We start from the raw sequence: 18,975 nt of genomic DNA, 5'->3' as shown, positions 1-18,975 counted from the left end.
ATGTAACTTAGAGTATTCCTCCCTTTTCTCTATTTTTATTTGTTCTCCAATCAGTTTTTTCAATCTGTACTTTCTTGTCTTATGCGCTTTTAAATGCATACCCTACTTTTTTTCCCGGATGCTGATGAAACAATTATTCTAATTAGCTAAGACACCATCAGTAGTGTGTTGCTTTCACCCTCCTTCCAGAATAGGTAGTTATAAACTAGCTTCTTCACAGTGAGAATTCTTGACCAAGAAAGGAAAATATTTTAAAGATTGACTTTTTATATATTAATCTCTTCTCTTCCAAAACCTCTACCCTGTAGCAGGTTATGGAAACCTCCTTCATCTCATAGGGGATGCAAATTTTGCTTAAGTTTGTGAATGTCTCCTAGTCCTCATGCCATTTCTCCATTAGACTAACTAATGGCATTCCTTCAGGTTTCATCTGAATGCCATTTTTTTTTTCAGGGAAGCCTCCTGTAAGTCCCAAGACAAGGATGAATCTTCTGTTGTAAAACTACACTATAATTAATCTTGTATATGTGTCTTGGTCTCATTATAAGCTTCAAAAGAGCAGAAACAACAAGTGTTCTGTTTACTTCCACATCTCCTGACACCAGGCATATAGTAGACACTCATTAAAGACTTGCTGAGTGGAAATTGAATCTGACCTAGTTAAAGACAACTAAGCTGCAACTAGGCTGGTTTGGAAGCTCAAGAGCTTTATCAGTCATGGTAGGCTACACCACACTGTCAGTCTTTTTAACAAAGACTTAAAAAAAAAAAAAAGACATTGTTTGGTCAGTAGCAGGATTAAAAGTGGAATTTTGCATTTAGCTGCAAATATAGTGGAATTGCAAGGTTATTGCAATTTACGAAATTCCAAAAGATATGGCAAATATTTTTGTCTATTGCATTTTTTGTAAGTATTTATTTTGGGAAGAGGCTGAAAATTTAACTTTCTTTTCATGGTCTCTTTCTTGTCTTATTTATGTCTAAAAGAAACTGATATGAAATGAACTGGAAACTTTAGGATTCTCTTTGTTCTTTTTAAACTCTGTTATTAAAACAATATGGAGAGAACATTGAAATTGGTCTCATAAGCTCCAGATTCCACCTCCCAATCAACCATGTTTTCTCATCTATAAAACACAGACAATAATAATGCCAGTTGCATAGAATTGTTGTGAAGATTAAATGAGATGATTCACATAAGACATTTATTTAGTGCAGGGCCCAGTAAATAGTAAGTGCTCATTAAATGATGATGATGATGATAATGGTGATGAATGCTGAATTACTTAATATATCTGAATACTTCCTGTTTAATCCACATCACAGGATTGTCAAGTCATGTAAAAATGAGAAAAAATATATGAAAGCACTTTGGAAACTACTTAATTCTAACGTACAGCATTAATAATAGTAATGATGGGAGTGGTAAGTAATGGTAAGCATAAATGTTTCATGTGGATTTAACTCCTAAGTTATGCAAGGAGCACTCAGTTCTGTTCGGAACACACTGTGTTCTCTTTCTCTTTCTGTTTCCTTGCTTGGGAAATCAAGAGTTATGATTGGGAATGTAGTTTAAATGAGCCAGCAAAACACTCATCAAATGGTTTATTTTCCTAACCTTGGTGTATCAATTTCAAAACCTGAAAAGTTCATTTCATATTTCACAGGTTCTTTTACATATAGTGTCATAAATGCCAAGAAAGTTGTTGACTTAACTTTACATTTGTGAAAAGTAACCCTTAGTTGGCAAACAAATACTCCTGAACTGAAGGAGATAAGCTTCCTGTATACTTGCAAGTCACTGCTTTTTGTTTTGTTTCATTTTCAAAAAACAAAAGACTTTTGGTTACTTAAATTCTTATCACAAATAGCACAAATTTCCAGATTCTCAGCTGTGTTGAAGTCTCTAGCGGAAGTTCATTGTATTTTCTGCCAGCATTCTCCTTTAGAGGTGCTTTTACAATCAATCTTTAAGCTTGCTAAGGTTCAAATCATAGCTAACTCTTCCTGTTCAATGCCACCGAAGAAAGACATATTTCAGAAAATTTAAACATGTGGGAGAATTCTGTGCATAATCTCAGAACTTCAACTTTCTATCTCATCCAATTTGACTTAATAAAACTTCTTTTTGTCTCCTCTTTGATTAGCAATTTTAGTGAAAAATGAATACGTGGTAAGAAACAGAAGGAAAAGAGGTAAAAATAGAGTATGGAGTACTTAAAATGGATAACTAGCCTTTGAAACATTTTTATCTCATGTTATTCAGCAGATGCCTTCTGAAAAGTTTTCTGTTCATCAAAGTCATAAAATGTTAGCCCTAGATGGTGCTTTGAAGACCACAATGAGGTAACTTTCTTCCTTTGCCAAGGAAGAAGCAATTACTTCAGCAGCTGGTGGGTATCCCTTATATACAAGTGTTATGCTCACTGTGTTTTTCTGCATCTCTCATGTTAGGTCTTGGTTATCACATAAACACTTGCCAGCAATCAGTATAATCAGTGTTGGCAAAACACAAATGTTAATGCCTTTTAATCAGCTGGGCTTTTAGAAAACTTGGGCTGAAAGCCCGGAATAATCCTACTTAGCGCTACAGATGAATGGTGCAGCAAGTTTTAAGAATTTTCATTCTAATTAATGATGGTGACAGAAATGGCAGTTGTGTTCACAGTGATAGAAGAAACCACATAGTCATGTGTTGTGTGGGCATGTGGGTGTGTGTGTCCTGACCTCACCACATGTTTCACATTCCCAACTTCCTTGTTACATTTCCTTCTAGCTTCTGTATTATTTAGCAATAAGCCTGGGGCAAGACACTGCCTCTGCTACCAAATGTTAGTGGAGCAAATACACCACGATTAATATTTATTTGGCGCGTGGAGAAGTGGGACATCTATGCAGTTTGTCCTTCCCAGATATCCTCGTGTAGACCAAGTTGACCAATTTCTTTTCATAACTCAGGCCCTTTTGGCCATGGTCCTATCTCTGTTCCTTCCATTTCCTTTCACTGTTTCCTGATAAGAAGTGTAAGATTTGATGCCCTGAGTCAGAGGGCGAGGATATTTCTACGGCTAGCACATGCAGGTCAAAATCTGCTAGCACATCTGCGGGTTCCACATCCATGGATTCAACCAAATGCAGATTGAAAATATTCGGAAAAATATTTGCATCTGTACTGAATATGTACAGACTTTTTTCTTGTCATTATCCCCTAAGTAGTACAGTATAATAGCTACTTACCTGACATTTATGTTGTATTAATATTATAACTAATCTAGAGATGATTTAAAGATTATGAGAAAATGTACATAGGTTGTATGCAAATACTATGTCATTTTATATCAGGGACTTGAGCATCCTCGAATTTTGGTATCTGTGGGGAGTACTGAAACCAATCCCCCACTGATACCAAGAGAGGACTGAAACCTTGGAACCTAGTAGTTGACACCTTAGAACCTAGGCATTTAATAAAAACAAAAAAAGTCATTTAGTCACTTAAGCTTGTGATTTTGGAACACATTTTTCACGAGTAATCAAGGTGAATAATAAAGTTTACTTGATTAATGATAAGAAAACAGCTGCATTTCAAGAACTATGTTCACCTAAAAAAATTCTCCATAATTAGAACCCTTTGGATTTAAAATCTTACGCTGAAGTACCAGTGATTGCCCTAAAATCCTTTCTATGGATAGTTACATGTCCTTGATGAAATGAGCACTCTAGGGACACCACTGTCTATTTTCACCCTAATACTTCTGCTGAGGCTTTTCCTCCACACCTCCACAGCCTCTCTGCATGTCAAAAACTCTACTCTTTGGGAGGGGCTTAAAGTACCCTAAGCTATAGAACACAATGCGGGGTCTATGTAGTGTCTCTGGTTGGAGGGCAGCATGCTCCAGACATGAGTGAGCTTCATTTTGCTGGCATTTCCGCTGTGGCTTGCCAGCAGCTGTTGATGCACGGTGTTTTCTGAGAGAGATGAGCAGGTAATGTGATCCTTTAGCATAAGCAGGTGAGGAACTCAAACAAGGGACCTTGAGATGGGAGAGGAGGTGGGGATGGGCTGCAAAATGTGGTTTTGCTTTGACTTCCAAGAGGATCCCTGTGCTGGACAGGCAGACTGTTTTCTAATACATCAGCTTCTTCTAGTCATCGATCCCTCCCCCACATCAGGGTTCCCCTCCACCCAAAGTTGTTTGATTGGTATTCTTTGAGAAACACTTTTATTGTCTGAGATTATGACCTTTCCTCATTTTTAAACTTAAAATGCCTTTTGTTCACAAAATGAGGGTGATGATAGATGGTATTTCTTGTTTTTGATGGGCCAACTTGGCAACATTGACACTTGGCAGTTTTCTGACAATTCTCTACATTTTATAAAAAATTTACTGGTTGTTGAATTCCCAAAGTTGGGAAACTAGGGTGTTCAGGTCTTCAGGAACAGGGGTGGCCAGGAAAGCTTGGAGGGGAAAAGGAAGATCTTGCAGACTCTATAAATAAGGCAGACAAGGACACTGAGTGCCAGAGGAAGGGAGGAGCAGACAGGTACTAGACAGGAAATGGGTTAAGTCAGAGGAAGTGAGATTAAGCAGCAAGGAATGGGCCTTGCAAAATCGATAGAAAGGAATGTGAAAAAGAAGTGACCTCAGAGGCAGGGTTGCAGCACAGGTGCCTGCTGAGAGGACAGCAGAGCTCTTCCCTGGTGCGTGTGGTAGTCTTGGAACTGGAATAAATGCCAGGTAAGTCAGACCTTGAAATCCCACTGCTACTTTGTCACAATGAAGGAGTAGAAGTTGCTAGAGGCTTCTAATTCAGTAGAAAGGGAACTCAGACATAATATCTTCCTTCAACTTAGAACACACATAGAGGGGCTAGCCATGGGATTTTCTGTGTTACAGAGTGAGGGAAATGTGATAACAGTGTCCCAGGCTGCCAGGACAAGGGGAGACAGACACCTCTCCAAAATCTCCTGAAAATAACAGGAAATAGGAAGATCAGCATCTTCACCCAAAACAGATATTGTTAATGTTTTTAACACTTACATCCAAATATAATGGATGATAAAACAGATAATAAATTGCTGTTTCAATTTGTGTTTTCCTGATTAATAGAGATTCAACAGCTTCTCTGACGTTGAGAGTCATTTGTACTTCTTTTGAAATTGTCTGTTTGAAATTGACCATTTAGTTTTCTGGTTATTAGAATGTATTAAGGGATAGAATATGGTGTGGTTTTGTTTTTATTTTTTTTAGAGACATGGTTTCACTCTGTTGCCTAGGCTGGAGTGTAGTGGCAAGATCATAACACATTGCAGCCTTGAACTCCTGAGTTTTAAAATTTTTACCTACCTATTTACATATGAGATTAAGATCTTGGCCTTGGACTCAGAGAGCTTGGGTTCAACTCTTGGCTTTGCTTCTTATGTGTGATCTACTTCTTAGAGCTTCAAGTCCATAATCAGTAATGAGGAAATTCTATGTAAAGGGCTTAGCACAAGATTTGGCACCTTACATGAATGGTTGTGATTGTATTTAATAAAAAAAAATTCAGATCACTAATAATAAAGACCAACTCCACTCATCCACTCTAGTCAGTTAATTCTACTTCTACCTCAGACTTAGGTTGGGGTTCACACTGGGGCTTCTATTCTGAGTTGTGCTGTTAACTGCTATTCCTGAGATACAGGATATATCCTATAGATATAGATATGGATGAGATATTGTTACACCTCATCTACTCGCTTTGTTATGTATTAGTTACTTCTTATAAATAGTTTAGAAATTTGAAAATATGCTCCCACGTCAAAAGGTTTGGAAATTTTTGCTATGTGGGATCTTGACTGAGGCAAAGTACAGAATTAAACAGACACAATCGTTATTGAGTTGTAAAGTATGATAACAACAACTGAAGTGAATGATGCTTTGAGTATATGAAAAAGGAAATAAATTTCCAGTTTTCTGCTAGAATATTTTGGAGAACTATCTGTCATTATTATCAACAATTATAATATGCAACTGATAATATAATTTAAAATATCCTTATACAATGGGTATAACTAAGGTCATTTCATAAAAATGGATAATTTATCTTAAAAATTCTGTTAAGAGTATATGCAACTAAATAATTTTGAGAGAAAATATGGAATGTTTCTTCTTTTTCCTCTTATTACTGAATTATAATGTGTAAAGCTATAAAATGTTACATAAAGGACTTATAAATGTCACCCCAGTCTCTCTTACCAATAATTTTTATTTTATGAAACTGGAATTTCAATTAAAATGAAATAGGTAGAATTAGGAATTTATAGTAATAATCTTGATAGCTCTGTGCTTCAGAGATTTTTTCCCGTTGATCTCTACAAATTACATGGAACTTTTGAGAGGAAGCAGATGCTATGTCCTCTTGGTGGATATCAAATGCATGTGGTCATGAAGGGGCTTGTTGAGTGAAAGCATGCAAGAAACCAGGCTGGCATCACAATCTAAGTCTGTCACTTCCCAAAAGTGGAGCCCTGGGGCTCAAACAGAGCCAAGGGTTGAGGCAATTAGGTTGATGATTACTTCAACTGCCCTGCTTCTTGCTTCTCTAAATGGTGCATCTGTCAATTCTAGGAAATTGAACAATTATGAAACAGTGTTTGGATTTACTTCGAACTCAGGTGCCTTTCTTCATTATAATCATATAGGCTGTTGTGATTATCTTAATGTCTGTTCATCTCCAGGTTTTGCAAAATGAGAGAGATGAAGTAAATGGGACATAATTCTTTATTTTAGAAGGAATTTGTTTTCTAAATGAGAATGTAAATGGGATGATATGTGTGAACATGGACATGACAGTATCAGGCCATCACTGAGAACAACCAAGCATCTGCTGGTAGCCTGTGTGATAAAACTTCAGCTGAATGGACAGAAATATCATCAGAAACAAAGTTTTTGTTGGTGGACTAACACCATCAGGATTGACTTTTCTGGCTTGGTGACTGATGGTTTAGTTGGGATTACAGGATTGGGTGCACCAAAGAAATCATCTCAAGTCTTTACAAGTTACTTGTTACACCAGAGTTTTGTCTTTCTGACTCTCATATGTGCTGCTCTATCATGGAATTTTCATGCTCCTTGAAAAATTAGATGTGATTTTTTTTGAAAGAGGATGAAGACAAGGGATTGAGAGAGAGATTTCTTTTCAGACAATGGCAAATATAGTGAATTTTACTACTCAGAAAAAAAAAAACCTCTTAGATAAATTTCTTAGAGATTTCTATTACATAACAGCACAAAATATATGTGGCCATGATGTGTTTGATTCAGGCTGTCATGAGTGAATGACACAATTGAAAAGAAACTAAACTCCTGCACAACCAACCAACAAAGTTCAGGCAATGGTGCTGATAACCACCATACATAGACTCAAGGGCATTAGGTGTCAGGTTCCAAGGGAGATGCATTGTATCTTCAAGTTAAAGCCAGTCACAGAACTATCACCAGAGGCTGAGTATGCCTTGCTACTGAGCAACGTCTCCTGAGAGTGGCACAAGGCAGCATTGCAGCTGGACTGCATGGGACAATGAAACACATCTGGACTACAAATGGAACACCTGGGTCTTAGTCTCAGCTTTGTCCTTCAGTAACTGTGAGTTCATGGATAAATCATTGTACTTTTTACTATTCCCATTTATTTGTTCGTGAAACCAGAAGATAGGAATAGATTATTGTATTGGTCAGGGTTCTCTAGAAGGACAGAACTAATAGGAGAGAGATATATATGATATATATATATAAATCATATATATGATATATATGATATATATAATGATTCATATATAGCATATATATGAATCATATATACGATATATATGACATATATATGAATCATATATATGATATATATGACATATATATGAATCATATATGATATATATCATATATATGTCATATATAAATGATATATATGACATATATATGAATCATATATATGATATATATGGCATATATGAATCATATATATGATGATATATATATATATAGGAGTTATATTAAGTCACACAAACACAAGATCTCACAATAGGCTGACTGCAAGCTGAGGAGCAAGGAGAGCCAGTCTGAGTACCAAAACCAAAGAACTTGGAATCCAATGTTCAAGGGCAGCAAGCATCCAGCATGGGAGAAAGATGTAGGCTGGGAGGCTAGGCCAGTCTAGTCTTTTAATGTTTTTCCTACCTGCTTTATATTCTGGCCACGCTGGTGGCTGATTAGATGGTACCCGCCTAGATAGAGGGCCGGTCTAACTTTCCCAGTCCGCTGACTCAAATGCTAATCTCCTTTGGCAGCACCCTCACAGATACACTCAGAATCAATACTTGGCATCCTTCAATCCAATCAAGTTGACATTCAGTATTAACCATCACAATTATTTTCAAGGTTCCTTTTTAGCTCTAAAATGTTAATGATTTGCCACTATAACCGGCAATCAATTGTCACCCTCTTTCTTTCCTTTGTTTTTCATTTTTAAAGTGAAAGGTTTAAACGTATACTGTTCTCTCTTGGTTTATGCATATGTACTTTCATTTCAGTGCATGGAGAAACACAATTGACATTGAAATTAAGGACTATTGCAAATATGGTATCCATCTTTCTTGAGGCTGTAGTTCTGTAGGAATAAAGAATATTCTTTGATAGCTGGGATGTCACCAAAATTCCACAGAAATAGGACAAAACAATGCTTACCCTAGTTGCCAGAAAGTTGGCTTTCATCAAATGCATAATTTTCTGGTGTTTTTGATCTCAAACTCCACCCTACTGCAAAACTGCAATTTGGGCCAAATACCATATCCAGGGATGAGGTAAATTTAATCTCCTTTTGTTCTGGATGAAATGCAACTGATATTTTTTTGTTTTTTTACTATTTTGGTACAGTCTTCAATAGAAATCATTATCCTATTTAATAGACTATACTTTTCAAAACTATGTTGGCAATAAAAATAGTATCATAAAAATCATATCCACCAAAGTCAATCTTTCTAATAAATAGTTGGCAGCTCTAAATTATAGTGAGAACCTCTCATTTATTCTGAGCCCCCAATTTATTAAAAATGCTTTAAAGAGATATCATCTATATTTTATTCAACCATTTTCCATTAAATGTGCAATTTTTCTCAGATTAATTTTAGTTAGATTTAGCAGAGAATCCTTCTTCCTTTAAAAATGTAATGTTTACAGTCTAGTCTGCACTAATTTAGGTATTTCGTCAAGTACGATGTTTGTTTTCTGTCAACTCACAATTATGGAAAACCCTCTCCATAATAAAATAAAATAAAGCATAAATATATGGCATGCATGTGACACGCACATGGCAGAATTAACTCTTTTACTAAACAGCAACTGAATGTCTGCTGTAGTCAGATACTGTATTATACACTGGAGGTACAGCAATGAGCCCAAGAGACACAATTGCTAACTCACATAGCTTATTATCGACAGGGGAATGATCGCTCCAATGGCACATTGACTTCTTTCTCACACAAGTGTAGGAAGTGCAGCAAGCACTGTTGCTGCCTGATGTGGCACTGCGATGCTCAGTCTACGAATCAGAAGGAACTCAAAGATGCCTTTTATGCCTTTGTGGAGTCCTGTGCACCCACCATGGACACCAGAAAGAGATACTAGGTATTTCTAGATTCCTGTGGGAGCAATTACCAGTACTTTAAGAGAACTTTCTGCCTCCAAACTGGATTTTCATTTTTCTGTTTGACTTTTTATGTTTTAGTAAGCATGAGAGGCAATATGACCTGATAGCTAAGAATCTAAGAATCTGAGTTCTGGAACCAGGCTACATGGGTTCAAGTCCTAGCTCTGCTATTTTCTAGTTCTGGGACCTTAGACATGTGATATACCCCATTTCCCTCACCTATGAGAAAAAGAGAATACTACCCAGCTGATTTATTGTGGCTTATTGTGAGTACTACATGAATTAATAAATGTAAAATGCTTAGAGTAGTGCTTGGCATGTAGGAGGCACCCAGAAGATACTATTATACATAATACAAATCTCACCTAAAATATATATATTTGGGAATTATTTTCTGTATATTTTTGTTATAACACACTATTTTGGAGGTCATTTTTTTTCCTTTTCGTTTTGAGAGCAACCTTTGTTAATGCCAAAAAAAAGAGCACATTTTGGTAAATATGAAGTTGCAGGCTACGTTTTAGGGGCTTCTCTCCCTGAAGCCTGTCCATGACTTGGTTCTGGTCCCCTCACTTTCATCCTGTGGGCTTCAGGTTCCCTATACAACAAAAACACAGACCAGATGTTATGAGGCTGAGCTAATGGCTGCCCATGGCACCAAGCTCTTCGACTGATGGGTTCAAAAGCTTTTCCTCAGCAATTCAAGAGTGCCAAGAATGAGTGGGCCAAGAAGGAGAGTTATGGCTCTTTGCAAACCCAGAAGGAGCAGTTCTCAGTCTGCATTTGACATGTCTGAGGCTTTAGAAGACAGTTTTGTGGTACAGTTGAATCCCCAGTGTGCTATGTTCCCAGGGAAGAAAACCAATAACAACAGATCCCACAACTCATACCATTTACTAAATGGGCTTCCTCGCAAGTGGGGCTCTGGGAGGAATCTCACAATTTCCTGCTGCTTTGTCTCTGAAGGGTAAGCAAGGAGAGTTGTTCCCATTTCAGTTGCTTTTGTTTCTTGAGACTGTGTGGAGAGCGTGGCTATGTATTTGATTTTCATTTTTGATTCCATTTTGATGCTTGCCTTTTTATCAGCTTTGCCTTTTATGCTGCTTGATAATTCTCAAATTTGAGATAAAATTTAAGTCAAACTTCTAATTTCACCTGTTTGGGGTTTTGGATTAGAAGAATTCTCATATCTATGTTTCAGTCTCATAGAAGACAGAAAGTGGAGGGAGCATGATGACAATACGAGGCAGGACATCTCAGCCAGCTGAAGTGTTACAGAAACACCACAGACTCACATGAGAGTCACACCAGAGTCTCCAAAGAGCCATTTGTTATCTGATTTAACTAACATTAACTTTTTTCACTTACATGTGCTTTCATGTAACTAAAATAAACAGAACTTAATAATTCCCTAGGGATCAGATTCCTGTTTCTGGCAGGATTTTGTAATCAAGTCCTTGAAACACATTCTGTCTGACAAACACTGACGTTCTAAATACCTAATTCACCACATTTTTGAAGTGCAAAATGATGCAGTTTCGTCCTTCAAAATGCAGAAATTCACACTGAATAGTCCTTGACCTTAATCAGTTGATCTTTGATGTTAGTTTTAATATTTTTGTGTCCCACTCACCATTTGAATGAATCCTTGTGGCTTGCTGGCTTACCCAGAAGGGAGCAGCGTGGAGACTGATGGACTTGAACTAATAAGTCTTAGTCATGAGAGTGCAATATCATGATTTGGGTGTCTTCATCTCTTGGGTACCTTATATTCTTTCCCTGAAGAGAAATGATTTGGCTGAAGTAAGAAATGATTGAGTTGTCACTTCTAAGAAATCAGGACTATAATACAATAACTAAATTAGGGAAATTCTTAATATTTACTACCAAATACCTGGAAAGAATTAGAGAAATGATCTTGAAAATGTCCCCTTTCGATAGGTGAGAAAACTGACTCAGAAGGGTTTTTATGATGGTCGCAATGATGTTTTTACAATTTTTTAATTTTAAATATATTTGTAGGGTTTTGAAATGACCTTTTAGTTTTAGTGAAGGATAAGAAGTGTTTGAAGAAAAGGTTGTTATAAAGACAATAAGAAAACACAAGGATTTTAATAAATCCAGTGAAAGAGTAGTAGAATGGATAAAGGCAGGAAGGGGCCAGGGTTGCATGAGACTGTAATCAGTGGAGAGAAAAGTGGCAGGCATTTGGGTCTAGACTCTAAGGCACTGAAAGGTCTTGACACATGATGACATCAAATTAATCATTTAAAACTGAACCCAAGCTGAATAAGTTCTAGGTGTTTAACATATGTTTGCTTTATTCCTTTTGTTTCACTACCACCATATGCCAAAAACATATTTCTTGCTTCCTATACGTGCTCAGTAATGCTCAAACTGGAAGGAAAAGGAATGGGCAGATTTGATTAAGAGGGTGTTGAGAATGGCATGAACACTGAATGTGGCAAAAACCAAGATATGCATGTGCAAGAGTAAATATGCCAGCAGGGTGGGAAAAATAGGAGATACAACTGGGAAAATCAGAGTTACTTTCTACATAAGTTCTAAAAAAAATCACAGTTACTTTCTACATAAGTTCTAAAAAAGTCAAATCTGCTTTTTGGTTTCAGAAACTGAGAAACGCTGGAATCTGGAGAGCTCTGTGGTTCTCTGACACTATGTTTTTTTACTTATTTCCTGGGTGTATTTCCATTAACCATAATAAAGACATATAACACTCCAAGAAGTGAATTTAACTCCACCACTTTTATTTAGTTAGTTTTCATCCAATATTTAGTGTTTTTTAAAACGCTGGATTGCTGGACTTCTGCTTATTTTAATATGATGTAAAGAAAGTATACTCTCGAGTGTCATCTTGCATGCTGGTGCTTTGAAGACTGAAATAGGAGAATGTTTGAGTCATTGCCATAGCCAGCGGTTATTTTCCAGTTCCCTCTCTGTTAACATGTGGTCATTAATATGTTGTGATAAAACATATGGTTCCATAGTTTAGCATAGTTTCTTGTTGTTAAAGAGGCCAGGGTGTCTGAGCATACCTCAAACTCCATGGCACATTCCAGCCCCACCCTACGTTCCTGCCTGATCCCCTCCCATTATGCGTACACAATTCTGTTCCAGAAATCATACTAAACTTTTCTCTTTTCTTTCCAAACATGCCTCAGTGCCTTTGTACTTGCTATTTTCTCTTCCTGGAATACATTTTCCCTCTTCTAAGACTGGTAATCTACATCTCATCCTTCAAAATTGATTTAAAATTTGGCTTCTTCTGTAGAATATTTCCTGACTCTCCTGGGCTGACTTAATGAATCACTTTTTTGGGGATTGCCAATTCTATGTCCTCACAGTACTCTTTAACCTCTCTAGCTCAGTCATAGGCTACTGAAACATAGCTCAGCTAATTTTTATAATTCCTCAATGCAGCTATTCATTTAATGTCAACTTTCCAAAGCATTGTATTTAATGTATAAATAATTTCTAAAGGAAGAGTAGCTTATTGTTAAAAGCAAATCGATTTACCACTTTTCTCAACATCCCAAAGTTGAGTCTGTACATTTTTAATATTGCTCGTCTGAAGACTTTTCAGGACCTTTGTCCTTTGGCAGTGGTGTTTGAAGACATGAGAACTCTTTGTTTTTCATAATCCATGCTGCAGATTTAGGCAGTTTCACTTTTAGAACTCATAAAATAATTCTAAGATGTGTTCAAGAACATCAGAGTTTTAAGTTCATTTCCTATTTGATGAAACTTTTGATTTTTTTTCCCTTAACTGAATTACATGTTACTGAAAATTAAACAACTTCCTTACAAATTTTCTGAAAACTTTAAGTGGCCAAGTATTTAGAATTTGCCGGGTAGTAGTCTGTCATGACCTGTGTATTCCCACTAAACTCTCTTAACTTTAAAAATTCTATGATCTTTCCCCAAATTTGGAAACTTTTATTGCCTTAATTTCATGACTTGTCATGTTACAGTGGTTGACTGAGTATAGAACTTTCATTTTAAGGTTGCATCATAATTTATTCTCTTTGAAGACAGTAAAAGCAATAGCAGTCTGAATTTATGGGAATGTTCAACAGTTTCATTCTCTTACTCTCTCCAATATTTTATTCTTCTAATTTTCTTCCTTGGAGGAAACTTGTGGAAGCTCCAGAGCTTTAAAAGAATCAAGGGGAGAGTACAGGGATTACAGAGAAAGATCAATGTGAATTTTTTTTTTTTTTTTTTTTGAGACAGAGTCTCTCTCTTGTTGCCCAGGCTGGATTGCAGTGGTGCGATCTCTGCTCACTGCAACCTCCACCTCCCGGGTTCAAGCAATTCTTCTTCCTCAGCCTCCTGAGTAGCTGGGATTACAGGCGCTTGCCACTACGCCTAGCTAATTTTTGTACTTTTAGTAGAGACGTGGTTTCACCATGTTGGCCAGGCTGGTCTTGAACTTCTGATCTCAGGTGATCTGCCCGCCTCAGCCTCCCAAAGTGCTGGGATTACAGGCATGAGCCACCACACCCGGCCCCAATGTGAAAATTTTAAATTATTGGAGAATGGGCTCCAAGCTGTCCTCTCTTTAAAGGGAGGAGATTTTGTCCACTCTTTTTTTTTTTTTTTTGACAGAGTATGGCTCTGTCTTATAGGTTGGAGTGCAGTGGCACTATCTTGGCTCACTGCAACTTCCACCTCCTAGGCTCAAGCTATCCTTCTATCTCAGCCTCCAAGTAACTGGGACTACAGGTGCATGCCACCATACTCGACTATTTTGTTTGTTTGTATTTTTTGTAGACACAGGGTTTCAACATGTTACCCAGGCTGGTCTTGAACTCCTGAGCTCAAGCTATTTGTCCGCCTAAGCCTCCTAAAGTGCTAGGATTATAAGCCTGAGCCACCATGCCCAGCCTGCTCTTTCTTTTCTCTTGAAAATGTGATAGTCAGAGCTAGGACAAGTAGAATTGTTGAATTTGTAAGAGCAGGATAGATTACGATGACACTTTCGTTTTAATGAGGAAACTGAAGGCCACAGAGGTTACGGCCTTGTCCAAGGTTATACAATTAAGCAATCTTAAAAACCCGAAAAATTTCAGAGGCAAGTGAACAGGCCTGGCTAAAACAGAGGGGATCAGGTTTTATTTAGTTTTGGGAGAATAAAAACATTGGTATGTGCAATTGCCTTGGGGGTAAAAATGCACATATTGGATTACATCTGCATGTCCTTCCAAACATTCACAAACATATGGGAATGAATTATAAGTAACAATGAATATGACATAGCTCCATGCTTTAGTGACTTACTTTTAAATCCCATAGCCCACTTATGTTCTACTTTTAGCTATATCGCCCCTGGCCCAACACATGCTAACCGGATTGTTTCAAATACCTGACATGTAAAGACACTAGCCAAATAATTTTATCAGTACTCCCTTACTTTTGTAATATCTTCTCTAGAATAAAAAAAACCTTGAAATGGCCTATTTATGCATCAAATGGAGACTTTTAAAAATAAATTATGGCAAGGTTTCCAACATATATACCTAAGTGGAAAACAACAGAGATAGAATAATATGTGTTTGATGCTTGTGGACATTTAAAAATATTCATGTGTGTATATGGGAAATTTCAAGAAGCATACACAAAATAAGTAACAGTGGCTATGCTGTGTAGAGTGACTGGGTGTATGAAGGGAGAGATAAACTTGTTTTTTATTGTATATAATTTGTATACAATATATGTGGGTTTTCCCCTTCATATTTTAAAATAATTAAATAAACACATGCATTGCCCATAACACATTTCCTATCAAGGACCTTTAGGTGAAGTATGGGAGACAGAGCTAATTTTCTCTCTCTTTTCTTCTTTTTCTTTTGCTTGCTGTGCCAATGGTCTTTTTTCTGTTTGCTTTCAATTCCGTCTCTCTCCCTTTCCCTGCAGGTTACAAGATAGACCACCACGTGAACTGCATTCCCAGGCTCCCTTGCCTGGTGACTTTCATCTAAAGTTAGCCAGTAGGGGGCACTGGGAAGATACTGGAGGGAAGGAGCTGGGAAGAAGGGAGGCTAGTTCTCCTGACTCCTCTGCTCCTGGTGGCAGCTCTGGTCCGGTCTCCTCTTGCTTTAACTCCCTCTTTAGTCACAGATTTCAAGAGGCAGTCCTGTCAGAGTTCCAGCATTTTTGGTGGGCCCAGTGCCTAGACCCTAGGAATATCATCCTCTCCTTTTGTCCTTACGGGTTAGGGATATTAGCGGCTTTCCACTGTGAATAATTTTTTGATGGCACCTTCCTTCATTTACTCTTTCAGCTAGTCTAATACCTTTATAATTAGTTCCCACATTAAATTCTCTTATTTAATTATTATATGTCAGGACTCTGTATTGCTAGCTAGGCCCTGACTGAGAGTCACTATTGAAAGTGAAATGTTTCTAGCTCCTGTATTTTAAAAGTTCTTACTTGTGTTTGGAGAGCAATTACTTTTATGTATGATTTTTATTATTTATAATCTTATGTATTCCCTTATTTTCTTTTTGAAGTTATTTTGAAAGGTGATGGCCTTGGCTGGAAATTAAAACCAAGGACCCTCAAGTCTTCAGCCTCCTAATATGGCTATTTCAGTTTGATTTCCTGTTTGACTTGAATTGTTTGAGAATGTTTCAGTTCTTGGTTTGTTGGCCTTAATTGTTATTGCAAATTTCTTATGTCTGGCATTATAATTAAAAACTATTATCTATGTATAGCTCTTAAGAAACCTTAATACATTTGCTAGTGCAAAATAGTATAGATGACAGACATTCTTTAATTATAATACAAAATTTATGGAAATTTTCTTTATGGACTATTACCTGCCAGCTTTAACACATTTTCCATTTGTCTTTAAAAGTTGCTTCATTTGATTTTATATGTGTGTGTATGTATATAACATCCATATTATTATGTTACTTTTTTCTTTTTCTGTATTGGTACTTATTTTAAATCTATATCATTTGTCAAAAGCTGTGTGTATGTTTTGTGTTACTATCCATTTATGTCTACTTCTTCCAGATTTTTGCATTATGCATTTTGATGATATATTATTTGGTGCATAGATATTAAGGATAGCTAGGTCTTTGTTACAGAGTATGTACTTCATCATTATCAAGTCCCATTCTTTGACTAATTTAATAATTTTTGCCTTGAAATTGTAACTTGTTTTTTAATTTAAATGTGCTAGAATGTTTTTTTCTAATACATCTTTGAATTTGTTTCTAATTTATTTACTTCTCTTCATGGATCTGCATATTGGATCTTATTTAATTGTCTTCCCTATTAATTTTTATTTATCTTTAATTCTTCTTTCCAATGATTTCAAATTATTTTTCTGCTGTTCATTTTACTCGGTGTTCTCAAGTCTAAATTCCATGATCAATTCTGTATTTTTGGTGATATCCATTAAAAGATGTCTGCTTCTAAAGTGGATTTTATTTCTGAATGAGTCATATTTATTTCTTTTATTTCCTTGCTAAATTCTGCTAGCTTACTTTTATTATCCTTCTACTGGCTTCTCTTTTCTTCTTTGAGCCATTCTGTCTTGTTCTAAATACTTCCTCAAAAAGGCTTTATTTAAATTTTTTTCAATATCATTGAAAATTATTTGAGGAAATAATATATTTCTTCTATAATTGTTACATTTAATTTGTGTGTCTCTTTTGTATAATTTTTTCATTTTTTTTCTTGTAGTATCTCTATATGTTGGTTTTATTCCAGCTTCTTTCTGATATTTTTCTCATCTTTAAATGGGGCCACTGTTTCTAGGGTAGCTAGCTATTTGCTAAACAATAGTCTGAAAAAGGGCTAGGGAAGTAAGTTGGGGCAGAATATAGCTTTATTATGGTTATGCTGTTTCAATTCTTTTTCCAAAGTTTCTGCCAGGGGACAGATTTTTGCTCACTTCTTTCACAGATGTGCCCTTTCAGTTTGCTTATCTTGCGATGGAGCAATGTGTTGGAATTCATATTTATTAATTTTACTTTAGCAATTTTGAACAGCAGCTGTAAAACAGCAACGGTTACCCACCATCTCTCCTTGCCATATTGCCAGCCTAGTAGTTTGAAAGACGGGATATCTGCCTCCTTCATCATTTGGTCTCACATTGCCTGTCACTCTACAATTTGCTGTTTCAAATAAAAAATCCCTGGTCAGGCGCCTCAGGGCTGTGTCTCTTTCCTTTGTAGAATTCCATGCTCTGCCTGAGGTCTGTTAAGGTATGCATCTATTATGCTCAATTGAATCCAAATCTCACTGTATTCCTCGTAGTTTTTGGTTTGGTATTGTAGTAGCTAATTTCATTTAAAATGGAATTTCCTTGGTTTTTTTTTTTTTTTTTTCCTTGTAATTTTCAGCTGATTTCAGAGAAGAGAATAGAGGTAGAAGCATCTTTACTTTGCAATCTGTAACTGTAAGTCTGTAGGCCAGTTGCTGTCAGAATGCTAACAAACATTGCTGGGTTCACTCCCAACAGTTTCTGATAAAGCAGGTCTCCGGAAGTGTCCTAGAATTTGCATTTCTACAAGTTCCCAGGTAATGCTGATGTTGATTGACTATGGGTCACACTTTGAGAACCCCAGCTTTAGGTTATTTGTATAATAGTAGCACCATCTCTAGGCTTACCTAGTAAGAGATAGATTTGAATCACAAGTCATAAATGTGCTAAAATTTGCATTTCTACAAGTTCCCAGATAATACTGATGCGGTTTGACTATGGATCATACTTTGAGAACCTCAGCTTTAGGTTATTTATATAATACAAGGACGATCTCTGGGCTTACCTAGTAGGAGATAGATTTGAATCACAAGTCATAAATGTCAGACGGAATTTTGCTGAATTCTTCATGTAAAATGGGAAATCACTATGTGTTTTATAAGACTGCTGTGTACGGACTTTCTTAAAGGTCAGTGAAAATGTCTATGGCTATTGACACGGTGGAAACAATTTTGTTCATTTTTTTCTCAAATTACCAATTTTACTCAAGATTGAGCTAACTCTTTCTCCAGCTGTTCTCAAGTTTTCTAAATGTAATTAATGCTCAGGCTTATGTGTTTAAAGTATATTTAAACAGGCACTTCTTTGATCTGAACTTCTATCCATAGTTTTTAGCTTTGAACTACTCAGTAGATATCTGACATATTGAACAGAGCTCTACGCATGTATTCCACCTGAATGCTTTTCACTCTGGCCAATGTAGTTTCAGGTTTGACAATTTGATGACTTGCTCATCTCTATCTCAATTTTCCTATCTTTCCCAACATAGGACAGAG

General features: G+C 36.5%; 1 long non-coding RNA gene across 1 annotated transcript in view; it reads left to right on the top strand.

Moving 5' to 3' along the window:
- Positions 1–4,317: 4,317 nt before the first annotated feature.
- LOC140709763 (uncharacterized) overlaps positions 4,318–18,975 on the top strand; it is a 126,855-nt gene continuing 112,197 nt past the window's right edge. Inside the window, exon 1 of the long non-coding RNA XR_012090486.1 lies at positions 4,318–4,736. This is a non-coding gene — a long non-coding RNA (uncharacterized lncRNA). The remainder of the gene's footprint in view (positions 4,737–18,975) is intronic.

The sequence above is a fragment of the Chlorocebus sabaeus genome, chromosome 22, assembly GCF_047675955.1.
Source record: "Chlorocebus sabaeus isolate Y175 chromosome 22, mChlSab1.0.hap1, whole genome shotgun sequence".
NCBI classification, from domain to species: Eukaryota; Metazoa; Chordata; class Mammalia; order Primates; family Cercopithecidae; genus Chlorocebus; species Chlorocebus sabaeus.
This window is presented reverse-complemented; position numbering and strand designations above follow the sequence as displayed.